Raw genomic sequence first — 13,726 nt, forward strand, 5'->3', positions numbered from 1 at the left:
AAAAAAATTTTTCTTCCTTTTGTTTAGCTTCTTCCCTCAAGATCATAAGTTATACTTTAATGGATCATTTTGAATTGAAGAGGAAGGAAGAATTCAAATTCATAAACGAAGGGAAAAGAACGAGTCCTTTTTGTGAAGTTCATTTTAGGGACAATTTAGCATGCCTAATTCCCTTCGGATGAATTCAAATTGGTCTTCATTCAAAGCTTTTGTAAATATATCTGCTAATTGATGCTTTGTGTCAATGAATTCTAGAACAACATCATTGTTAAGGACATGATCGCGTATGAAATGATGCCTAACATCAATGTGCTTAGTTCTAGAGTGCTGAATTGGATTTTTAGTAAGGCATATGACACTAGTATTATCACATTTTATGGGAATATTTTCAAAGTGAATTCCAAAGTCTTCTAATGTATTTTTCATCCAAATTACTTGTGCACAACATGCACTTGCAGCAATGTATTCGGCTTCCGCCGTAGATAGTCCAACTGAATTTTGTTTCTTGGAAGTCCAAGAAACAAGTGCATGTCCTAAAAATTGACATGTTCCGGATGTACTTTTTGCTAGTCATAAGTGCCCAGCAAGCCAATCACGTGAGTGATGGCACGTGTGACTTGATACAGAATCTTTTTGCTTATTATATTTTGGCGTATATCACTTTATAACTATTGCATAAATGCATATATATTGTGATGTCCTTGGATTTGTGCAATGGGAATCGGATCGTGATGAGATCACGATAATGAGATCGATTCACCTTTAAACACATATCCTAAATAATCCCGGTCATAGGTTACTCGAGAGGGACATCGTGATAACCGGATAGACTGGTGTGCTGTATACCCGTCCATATGATGGATGCAGCTGGTCTCATAGCTGCTCGTGTAGGGACACTAGGGATACAGTACAGGTGCTCATTGGAGAATGAGTTCACTGATTGATCCGCTTACGGAATGCTGGATGGTTGATGATGCCTTATTGTCAGACAACAATTCCGTAGTCCTAGTGGTGTATCTGGTTCTTAGACTTGAGACACCAAGGATGTCCTGTATGAGTGCTCCACTCTTTGATACCAGACTTATAGGTTTGGCTGTTCCCAGATCTAGTACAGCTGGTCATTGGGAGTGGTAGTCGACCTTACGAGGGCTATTGAGTGTCGATAGAGGATCATCCACTCTCGGTATCATGAGAGGAATATCCCATGTGTTCTTGCTCAGACAAATCCCTGGCTAGGGTCATTCGGGTTGAGAGAGAAAGAGTTCTCCGGGAGAATCCGATTAGAGCGAGACTCGAGTAGAAACCGTATGGGTCTGACAGCACCATGCTCGATATACGGTCTCTGGGATATTAGATGGATGAGGGACTAAAGGTACATGGTAACTGAGGACAGACAGGTCCAATGGATTGGATTCCCCTGTATCGTCTGGGGACTACGGCGTAGTGGCCTAGTACTTCCGTAGTCGATGAGTCGAGTGAATTATTACAGAGATAATAATTCACTTAGTTAGAAAGAGTTCTGACAGGTATGACTCACGGCCAGCTCGATATTGGGCCTAGAGGGTCACACACATATGGTAGGCATTGCGATGAGTAGAGGTTCGGTTATGAGATATCCGACGGAGCCCTTGTCTTATTGGATGCAGATCCAATACCCACTAGGGAAAGGACCCATTAGGGTTTTGACACGGGATCTCTATAAATAGGAGGGATTCACAGCCTCATAGGCTAGAGTCTTTGCTTGCCCTTCCTATTCTCCTCTCCCTCTCCACCTCAGAGTAGGCCTGGAGTTTTGAGGAGTGTCGTCGCAACCCTGCTGTGTGGATCACCGCTAGAGAGGAGGACGCTTGACCTCCTTCACCCTCTCCTAAGGATCTGCAAGGAAACAGGGATATACGATCTCCCTAGGTAACACAATCTCTATACGCAGTTTTGTGTTTTTGCGGATTTTGCGCACCAATCTTCGCACGACGATGAACATCATTTTGGGAATCGGGGATTTTTGTTTTCTTGTTCTTCCGCTGCGCATATGATGTCGCCCCCCCTTTATGATTTCCCAACAGTGGTATCAGAGCCAGGTTGTTCGTGCGAATGATTGGTTTTTGAACTGCGTGTGTTGTGTTTAGGAAGAATATTGACGTCAAAATCGTTGACGCAAAAGCGAGGAAGGGCAGCAACAGTTGCTGCCCTCGATCTGCATGCCTACAGCCACCTGCAGCCGCAGCCAGGCAGCACAGCGCCGGCGCATGCGCCGGCACTATGCATGCAGCAGCCGGCCGGCGGTCTGCTTGCAGCAGGCTTGCTGCCGACGGGGCTGGCAACCCACGGGCAGAGGCGCCGCAGGGCAGCGGCGCCTGCCGCCGAAAGGAAGCGGCGCCTGCCGCCGCAGGGCAGCGACGCGCGACGCCCGCCGCCGCTACTCCCGCGGGCGAAACCCCCCCCACAGGTGCGGCCGCCCGGCGGGACAGCACCGCCTGCGGAGGCAGCGACGCCCGAAGGGGGAGCCCACCTGCAGCGACGCCTGCCGCCGCTACTCCCGCGGGCGAAACCCCCCTCACAGGGGCGGCCGCCTGGCGGGACAGCACCGCCCGCGGAGGCGGCGGCGCCCGAAGAGGGCGCCCACCCGCAGCGGCATCGCCGCCAGCGGGCGTGCCGCCTGCAGGCGAGGGCAGTGCCCTCGCCCCGCCGCACAGGCCGCCGCCGGCAGGGTGGCGGCGGCGGCAGCAGCGAAAAGGGGAAAGGGTATTAGGGTTTTCTGCGCAAAAGACAGTTTTGCCCCTCGGAATTTGAGAAATTCCAGTTTCTGTCTTTTGTCCAAATTACGAAAATACCCTTAGGAATTGAGAAATTCCCTATATATCCCTGATTTCAGAAAATATTAATTAATTAAAAGGTTTAGTTGATTATTATTTTTATTATTATCTAGTAGTCCTACATGATGATGATTATTTATACATGTGATGTATGATGAGTGGACGGATGATCATGGACCGTGTGATGTGTGTACTTGTGATTATTATTATTGAGGTCTGCGAACCTCCATTATATTTCTCGTTTATTGTCGGGCCTGCGTGCCTATGATTAAGTTGTAATCACATGAGGAGGCACAGCGGGAGCGTGGAAGCCATAGCGGGACCCACGAGACGGACAATCGTGATGCATGGAGATGCATCAAGATGTCGACGGAACCGACGAGGACGAGATGGACGATCACAAGGCATGGAGATGCACCGTTGCACACATAGATCTTGATGTGAGTGATTAGGCCTACTGGCTCGGGCCTAATCATATTAGGTTGTGGTCCATGATCATCTGGTGTGATTGCTTATACACATACTAGATATGTATATATATTTGCATGCGATGTAGATATATATTAAATATGTATATGTGTGACATGTCATATTAGCAGACCAAATCATAGAAACATCTCTCGATAATATTAAGTCGGTAAACGTGAGGCAATTAGATTGACCCACGTGGCCTTCCATCGTTATGAGTAGGAACCGAATCCCGGTGTAGGTTGAGTTGGTCGAGTCCCTCGAGACTCACCTATATCGCGATTCGCTATCTTGCTTACGACATAGAGATGTCACCGGTGACCTGAGGGCATGATATGCTTGGTCGAGTCCCTCGAGGGTATATCATCAAATCAAACTCATCTTGTAACGAAGGTGTTGACTTAACCGAGCATCATGGTTGGTCGAGTCCCTCAAGGCCATGGTGATTCGGAGGCCGAACAGGACGGGAATCACAAGGAGTTGTGATCGGCAAGAGTTGTCTACCTTTTAGGCTTAGTGTGATTGGTCGAGTCCCTCGAGGTTACACTAAGACGCTGATTGGATCCTGATCCCCACTAGAAGTCTGCCGGAGACTTCCGTTTCACGTGCTGAGGGTGTCGCGTGACTCGTTAGTAAAATAGTGGGAGCATATTAAGATAGAAGTCCATATCTTGATAGTTTATTTCTTGCAAAATCTGCATGTTATTCATTTTTGCTACATCTTTATTTTCAGAAAATGTCGTTTTCAAATCCCTTACGTGGCATACTTGATGTCAACCGCCTCACTGGTCCAAATTATACGGATTGGCTCCGTAACTTGAGAATTGTTCTCACAGCGGAGAAAATCGTGTACGTCCTTGATACAGTGATGCCTACGCCCGAAGAAGGGGCAAGCGAGGATGAGATCGCTCGCTACGTGAAGTACATTGATGACTCCACTCTTGCTCAGTGCTATATGTTGGGCTCTATGACTCCAGAGTTACAGAGACAACATGAAAAGATGGATGCCAGATCCATTCTCCTACATGTCCGCAAATTGTTTGAGGAACAGGGAAGGACTCAACGATATGAGATATCCAAGAGCCTTTTCCGCGCTAGGATGATTGAGGGGACACCGGTTCAGAACCATGTCCTAAAGATGATTGAGTGGATAGAGAAACTCACAGGTCTAGGAATGGTCCTAGAGGATAACTTGTGTGTGGACATTGTGCTTCAGTCCCTACCAGATTCCTTTTCACAGTTCATAATGAACTTTAATATGAACAAGCTTGAGGTGACTCTCCCAGAGCTCCTCAATATGTTGAGGGAGGCAGAGAGTACTATTAAGAAAGAGAAGCCAGTTCTCTACACTAGTGAGACCAGAAAGAAAAGGAAAGCAGAAAGGTCCCTTAAGAAGGGAAAGGGCAAGGGCAAACAAGGTAAAGCAAAGGTTGCTAAGAAAGACCCAACAAAGGACAAAGGCCAGTGCTTCCACTGTGGTAAAGATGGGCACTGGATGAGAAACTGCAAAGAGTACCTTGCAGAAAGGGCGAAACAAAAGCTTGATGAAGCTTCAGGTACATTTATGATCAGTCTCCATTTGTCAGACTCTTATGATAACACATGGGTATTAGATACCGGTAGTGCTTATCATATATGCAATTCGTTGCAGGTTCTGGCAAGGCCTAGGAGACTAGAGAGAGGCGAGATGGACCTCAAGATGGGTAATGGAGCAAAAGTTACTGTATTAGCTGTTGGCGAGGTCGCCCTACATCTGCCTAGTGGAGCTTTTATTGCATTAGATGCATGTTATTTTGTTCCTTCTATTATCAAAAACATTATCTCCATTTCATGTTTAACAGTTAGTGGATATAAATTTGTTTTTGAGAACAATGGTTGTTCGATATTATTAGATGATAAGATCATCACGAAAGGAACATTGCATAATGGTTTATTTATGTTAGACACTACTCCACATATCATGAATGTAAATGTGTCTAAGAGGAAACGAGATGAGTTGAACAGTGCATACCTGTGGCATTGTAGACTAGGTCACATCCATGAAAGAAGGATTCAAAAGTTGCTAAATGATGGATATCTAGATCCATTCGACTATGTGTCATATGCAACTTGTGAGCCTTGCATTCGTGGAAAACTGACCAACTCTCCATTTAGTGGAACTGGAGAGAGAGCCACTGAGTTGTTGGAACTCATACATAGTGATGTATGTGGACCCATGTCAACTCATGCCATTGGAGGTTACTCCTACTTCATTACATTTACTGATGATTTCTCAAGGTATGGATATGTGTACTTAATGAAGTACAAGTCCGAGGCCTTTGAGAAATTCAGAGAGTATAAGAATGAGGTGGAGAACCAGACTGGAAAGAGTATCAAAACTCTTCGATCAGATCGAGGAGGTGAGTACTTAAGTAAAGAGTTTACTCACTTCCTCAAGGACCATGGGATATTATCCCAATGGACACCTCCTTATACACCTCAGCTCAATGGTGTCTCTGAAAGGAGAAATCGTACATTATTAGATATGGTACGGTCCATGATGAGTTTCGCTGACCTACCCATCTCATTCTGGGGATATGCCCTAGAAACCGCAGCTTACCTTCTGAACAGAGTTCCAACTAAGTCGGTGGTGTCTACACCATATGAGATATGGAAAGGGAAGAAGCCTGATCTTAAAGTAGTTAAGATTTGGGGCTGCTCTGCCCATGTTAAAAGATACAACCCCGATAAGTTAGAATCAAGGACAGGGCGATGTAAATTTGTGGGATACCCCAAGGAAACTTGTGGGTATTACTTCTATCATCTCGAGGACCAAAAGGTCTTTGTAGCTAAGAGAGCAGTGTTCCTTGAGAAGGAACACATTCTTGACGGAGACAGTGGGAGAATGATAGAATTGAGCGAGGTTGGAGAACCAAGCTCAAGCACCACTCTACAGCCCGAGTCTGTTCAGGTATCTAATACACAAGTTTCAACTTTACGCAGGTCTGATAGAGTATCCCATCCTCCTGAGAGATATGTGGGACATATTAGAGCAGAGGATGTAGAGGATATTAATCCTCAGACCTACGAGGAGGCTATTATGAGTATAGACTCCGGGAAGTGGAAAGAAGCCATGAATTCTGAGATGGATTCTATGTACTCCAATAAGGTTTGGAACCTAGTTGATGCACCCGAAGGTATTGTACCCATCGGTTGCAAGTGGATCTTTAAGAAAAAGATCGGAGTAGATGGAAAGGTAGAGACCTATAAAGCAAGGCTAGTGGCTAAGGGGTATCGTCAAAGGCAAGGTGTTGACTACGACGAAACTTTCTCACCCGTAGCAATGCTAAAATCCATCAGAATTCTATTGGCTATTGCAGCACACTATGATTATGAGATCTGGCATATGGATGTGAAAACCGCATTCCTCAACGGGAACCTGGAGGAGGAGGTGTATATGATGCAACCTGAGGGATTCGTGTCCAAGAACTGCCCAGATAAGGTGTGTAGGTTGCTTAGATCCATTTATGGACTAAAGCAAGCTTCCCGAAGTTGGAACATAAGATTTGATGAGGCAATCAGATCTTATGACTTCGTTAAGAACGAAGATGAGCCTTGTGTATACAGAAAGGTAAGTGGGAGCGCTATTAGCTTTTTGGTGTTATATGTGGATGACATCCTCATCATTGGGAATGACATAGGAATGCTATCCACAATAAAGGCTTGGTTATCTAGACACTTCTCCATGAAGGACTTAGGAGAAGCATCTTATATCTTGGGGATTAGAATCTATAGAGATAGATCCAAAAGGATGCTTGGCTTGTCCCAGTCCAGGTACATAGAAACTATTGTCAAAAGGTTTGGCATGGAAAATTCCAAAAGAGGTCTCATACCGATGAGACATGGGATATCGCTTTCTACGAGTATGTCCCCAAAGACTCCAGAAGAAAGGGCGAACATGGATATGATACCTTATGCCTCAGCAATAGGGTCTATCATGTATGCCATGCTATGTACTAGGCCTGATATAGCGCATGCTCTGAGTGTCACGAGCAGGTATCAGGCGGATCCAGGCTTGGAGCACTGGAAAGCAGTAAAGTGTATCCTTAAGTACTTGAGAAGGACTAAGGATCTTTTACTAGTATATGGAGGTAATAGCCTTAAGGTTGAAGGCTACACTGACTCAAGTTTTCAGTCTGATGTCGATGATAGCAAGTCGAATTCAGGGTATGTGTACACCTTGAATGGAGGAGCAGTGTGCTGGAAGAGTTCCAAGCAAGATACCACTGCTGACTCGACCACAGAGGCGGAGTACATTGCTGCATCAGATGCAGCAAAGGAGGGAGTCTGGTTGAAGAAGTTCATCACAGATTTGGGAGTCGTACCGGATAGTGAGGAGCCGATTTCCCTATATTGCGACAACAACGGGGCAATTGCTCAAGCGAAGGAACCTAGGTCTCATCAGAAATCTAAGCATGTTCTGAGGAGGTTCCACCTTATCAGAGAGATCGTGACCCGAGGAGATGTAGCAGTGGAAAGAGTTCCATCCGAAGATAACATTGCAGATCCACTAACAAAGCCATTGTCTCAGATTGTCTTTGAGCGTCACAGGGGTCTGATGGGGATCAGACACATAGGTGATTGGCTTTAGGTCAAGTGGGAGATTGCTAGTCATAAGTGCCCAGCAAGCCAATCACGTGAGTGATGGCACGTGTGACTTGATACAGAATCTTTTTGCTTATTATATTTTGGCGTATATCACTTTATAACTATTGCATAAATGCATATATATTGTGATGTCCTTGGATTTGTGCAATGGGAATCGGATCGTGATGAGATCACGATAATGAGATCGATTCACCTTTAAACACATATCCTAAATAATCCCGGTCATAGGTTACTCGAGAGGGACATCGTGATAACCGGATAGACTGGTGTGCTGTATACCCGTCCATATGATGGATGCAGCTGGTCTCATAGCTGCTCGTGTAGGGACACTAGGGATACAGTACAGGTGCTCATTGGAGAATGAGTTCACTGATTGATCCGCTTACGGAATGCTGGATGGTTGATGATGCCTTATTGTCAGACAACAATTCCGTAGTCCTAGTGGTGTATCTGGTTCTTAGACTTGAGACACCAAGGATGTCCTGTATGAGTGCTCCACTCTTTGATACCAGACTTATAGGTTTGGCTGTTCCCAGATCTAGTACAGCTGGTCATTGGGAGTGGTAGTCGACCTTACGAGGGCTATTGAGTGTCGATAGAGGATCATCCACTCTCGGTATCATGAGAGGAATATCCCATGTGTTCTTGCTCAGACAAATCCCTGGCCAGGGTCATTCGGGTTGAGAGAGAAAGAGTTCTCCGGGAGAATCCGATTAGAGCGAGACTCGAGTAGAAACCGTGTGGGTCTGACAGCACCATGCTCGATATATGGTCTCTGGGATATTAGATGGATGAGGGACTAAAGGTACATGGTAACTGAGGACAGACAGGTCCAATGGATTGGATTCCCCTGTATCGTCTGGGGACTACGGCGTAGTGGCCTAGTACTTCCGTAGTCGATGAGTCGAGTGAATTATTACAGAGATAATAATTCACTTAGTTAGAAAGAGTTCTGACAGGTATGACTCACGGCCAGCTCGATATTGGGCCTAGAGGGTCACACACATATGGTAGGCATTGCGATGAGTAGAGGTTCGGATATGAGATATCCGACGGAGCCCTTGTCCTATTGGATGCAGATCCAATACCCACTAGGGAAAGGACCCATTAGGGTTTTGACACGGGATCTCTATAAATAGGAGGGATTCACAACCTCATAGGCTAGAGTCTTTGCTTGCCCTTCCTATTCTCCTCTCCCTCTCCACCTCAGAGTAGGCCTGGAGTTTTGAGGAGCGTCGTCGCAACCCTGCTGTGTGGATCACCGCTAGAGAGGAGGACGCTTGACCTCCTTCACCCTCTCCTAAGGATCTGCAAGGAAACAGGGATATACGATCTCCCTAGGTAACACAATCTCTATACGCAGTTTTGTGTTTTTGCGGATTTTGCGCACCAATCTTCGCACGACGATGAACATCTTTTTGGGAATCGGGGATTTTTGTTTTCTTGTTCTTCCGCTGCGCATATGATGTCGCCCCCCCTTTATGATTTCCCAACACTTTTTCTATCTATCCTGCATCTGCCAAAATCGGCATCTGCATAAGCTATTAGATCGAATTTTTCAGATTTTGGATACCACAATCCTAAATTTGGAGTTCCTTTAAGATACCTAAATATTCTTTTAACACTCTTAAGATGAGATAATTTAGGATTAGATTGAAACCTAGCGCAAAGTCCTACACTAAACATAATATCCGGTCTAGTCGCGGTGAGGTAGAGTAGACTACCTATCATTCCCCTATATGTTTTTTGATCGAAACTTTCACCATTTTCATCCATATCTTACTTAGTTGCAGTACTCATAGGGGTGTTTATTGCTTTTGAATTATCCATGTTAAATCGTTTTAACAATTCTAATGTATATTTAGATTGGTTAAGAAATATACCATCACTAAGTTGTTTGATTTGTAATCCCAAAAAGAAAGTTAATTCACCCATTAAACTCATTTCAAATTCAAGACTCATACATTTGGCAAATGATTCACATAGTGATTCATCCGAAGAGCCAAAAATAATATCATCAACATAAATTTGCACAATAAGAAAATTATTTTCAAAATGTTTAATAAACAATGTAGTATCAACCTTGCCTTTAGTAAAATTATTCAAAATAAGAAAGGAACTAAGCCTTTCGTACCAAGCTCTAGGAGCTTGTTTCAAGCTATAGAGGGCCTTGGTCAATTTGAATACATGATTAGGAAGAAGAGAATTTTCAAATCCGGGAGGTTGTTCGATAAATACTTCTTCGGAAATAAAACCATTCAAGAAAGCACTTTTAACATCCATTTGAAATAGTTTAAAATTATTACTACTAGCATAGGCAAGGAGTATCCTTATGGCTTCTAATCGAGCCACGGGAGCGAAGGTTTCTTCGTAATCGATACCTTCTTCTTGGTTGAAACCTTTGGTCACTAATCTAGCCTTGTTTCTAACCACGATACCATTTTCGTCTTGCTTGTTTCTAAAGACCCACTTAGTACCTATGACTAAGTGGTCACTTGGTCTAGGAACAAGCTTCCATACCTCATTCCTCTCAAATTGGTTCAATTCTTCTTGCATTGCAATGACCCAAAAATCATCTTTTAAGGCTTCGTCAATGCATTTAGGTTCAATTTGAGAAAGGAAAGCGGCATTAGCACAGAAATTTTTGAAAGAAGAACGAGTTTGAACCCCTTTTGTTGTATCTCCTATAATTTGCTCTTTTGGATGAGTATCTACATACTTCCATTCTTTTGGTAAAGAAATTTTGGAAGAAGATGCATTCAAATGGCTATTTTGAGGAGAGGGTTCATTTAAATTCAAATTATCAAAACCAAGATCATCATCAAAATCATTTTTCTTTAAATCGAAAATTTCATTAAAAACTACATGAATAGACTCTTCTATTACTAAGGTTCTTTTATTAAAAATCTGAAAAGCCTTAGAAACGGAAGAGTAGCCAAGAAAGATGCCTTCATCGGATTTAGCATCAAATTTTCCTAAGGCATCCCTTTCATTTAAAATAAAGCATTTACAACCAAAAACTTTAAAATAGGAGATGTTTGGTTTTTTGTTATTCCATAATTCATAGGAGTTTTGGATAAGGATGATCTTATTAGGACTCTATTCATGATGTAGCAAGCCATATTTACGGCTTCGGCCCAAAAGTACTTAGGTAAACTATATTCATTCAACATAGTTCTTGCCATTTCTTATAGGTTTCTATTTTTCCTTTCAACTACTCCATTTTGTTGAGGATTTCTTGGAGTTGAGAAGTTGTGATTGTACCCATTACTTTCGCAAAAATTTTGAAAGTCACGGTTTTGGAATTCACCACCGTGATCACTCCGAATTGATGAAATCATGAAGCCTTTTTCGTTTTGAGTGAGTTTACAAAATTTAGAGAAACACTTGAAGCAATCACTTTTATGAGCTAAGAAATAGGTCCAAGTGTATCTAGAGTAGTCATCCACAATCACAAAAGCATATTTGCTTCCACCTAGACTTGTTGTATCAATTGGTCCAAATAAGTCCAAATGGATCAATTGTAATGGTCTAGTGGTGCTAATTTGATTTTTTGGTTTGAAGCTTGTTTTTATTTGTTTGCCTAGTTGACATGCATCGCATACTTTGTTCTTAATAAACTTTATATTTGGAATTCCTCGTACTAATTCTTGAGATGAGATCTTAGATATTGTTTTCATGCTTGCATGGCCTAATCTCCTATGCCAAAGCCAAGCATCATCATTTACGGCGGAGAAACACATTTCATTACTTAGTTCATCAAGATTGATGGTATAGACATTATTTTGTTTTAAAGCAATCATAGTCATGTTATGATTTGGTTTTTCAATAATGCACATATTTGATTCAAATCTAACGATGTAACCTTTATCGCATAGTTGACTAATACTCAAGAGATTATGTTTCAATCCATCAACTGGTAAGACATCATCAATGGAAAAATTAAATTTGTTACCAATAGTTCCCGTGCCAATGATTTTGCCCTTGTTGTTGTCTCCGAAGGTAACGTACCCTTCTTCTTTGCTAGTGAGCATAGAGAAATGAGATGGATCTCCAGTCATATATCTTGAGTATCCACTATCAAGATACCATCTCTTGCTCCTAGCTTGTGGGTTTGTCTACAAAAGAGGATGATTTTTCGGTACCCATTTGATTTTGGGTGCCTCAAAAATTGACCCACTAACTTTGTTATTTATTATTGAATTCTTTATAGTTCCTTTAGGAACCCATATTAATTTTTGTGAACTAATTTTTCTAAATGGGCATTTGTAGGCAATATGTCCGGATTTGCAACAAAAGTTGCATTTCATATAAGAGGAAACATGTAATGTAGGTCCTTTTATGAAAGTGGTAGGATTTTGATGTAATCCTTTTACAAATCCAATTCCATTTCTATTTGCGATGTGACCCTTGTGTGCAAGGATCATATCTAATCCTTTGCTACCAACCTTAAACTTGTTTAAGGTTTCCTTAAGAAGCAAAATTTCATTTTTTAATGCTTCTAAGTGCTCACACTTAGAGCATGGAGGAGTTTAAAGACTATCAAACTTATCTTGTAGCAAAGCATGCTCTTTCTTTAAGATACTTAACTTCTTGCTAACAGTTCTACATTCATCAAATAATTCATGAAAAGCGATAGATAGTTCTTCAAAAGATAAATCTTCATTAAATAAATCACATACCTCTTCTCCTAACGCCATTAGCGCGTAATGAGCAACTTGCTCGGTGTTGGACTCCTCTTCTTCGGATGCGCTTGAATCATCCCACGTTGCCTTGAACGCCTTCTTCTTTAATGTTCTCTTTTTGGCTTGAGGACAATCGTTCTTATAGTGTCCCGGTTTTTTGCATTCATAGCAAATCACTTGGTCCTTCTTTTGTTCAAATTTATTTTTTGCATTATTTTTAAATTTGTTCTTTCTTAAATATTTTTTAAATTTTTGAGTCAAAAGTGCAATGTCATTATCACTGTCCTCATCACTTGATGTTCCTTTCAAGTGGTCTTCTTGTGATTTGAGTGCCATATCCTTCCTGTTCTTTGGAAGGGGGTTCTCGAGCTCGTCATGAGCTTGACATGTCATTTCGTAGGTCATTAGAGACCCAATGAGTTCTTCAAGAGGGAATGCTTTAAGGTCTTTGGCCTCTTGAATGGCCGTAACTTTTGGATCCCAACTTTTAGGGAGAGATCTTAAGATTTTAGTTACTAGTTCAAAGTTAGTAAAATCTTTACCAAGAGCTTTGAGTCCATTAATGACATCCGTAAACCGGGTGTACATGTCTCCGACGGACTCACTTGGTTTCATTCGGAAAAGTTCGTAAGAGTGCACAAGGATGTTGATTTTGGACTCTTTCACTCGGCTAGTGCCTTCATGAGTGACCTCAAGAGTTCTCCAAATATCAAAAGCCGAATCACACATTGAAACACGATTAAATTCGTTTTTGTCTAGTGCACAAAACAAGGCATTCATAGCCTTTGCATTTAAAGCAAAAACCTTCTTCTCCGATTCATCCCATTAGCTCATCGGAAGAGAAGATTTTTGAAATCCATTCTCGACAATAGACCAAAGCTCAAAGTCCATAGAAATGAGGAAGATTCTCATGCGAGTCTTCCAATATGTGTAATCCGACCCATTAAACAAAGGTGGTCGTGCAATAGAATGGCCCTCTTGCATGCCGGAGTAAGCCATCTCTCTTGGGTATTAAACCAAATATGAGAGATAACCTTGCTCTGATACCACTTGTTAGGATCGGAGCGGCACTAAGAGGGGGGGGGTGGATTAGTGCAGCGGATTAAAACTTCG

This window comes from Musa acuminata, chromosome BXJ2-6 (assembly GCF_036884655.1).
Source record: "Musa acuminata AAA Group cultivar baxijiao chromosome BXJ2-6, Cavendish_Baxijiao_AAA, whole genome shotgun sequence".
Classification (NCBI taxonomy): Eukaryota; Viridiplantae; Streptophyta; class Magnoliopsida; order Zingiberales; family Musaceae; genus Musa; species Musa acuminata.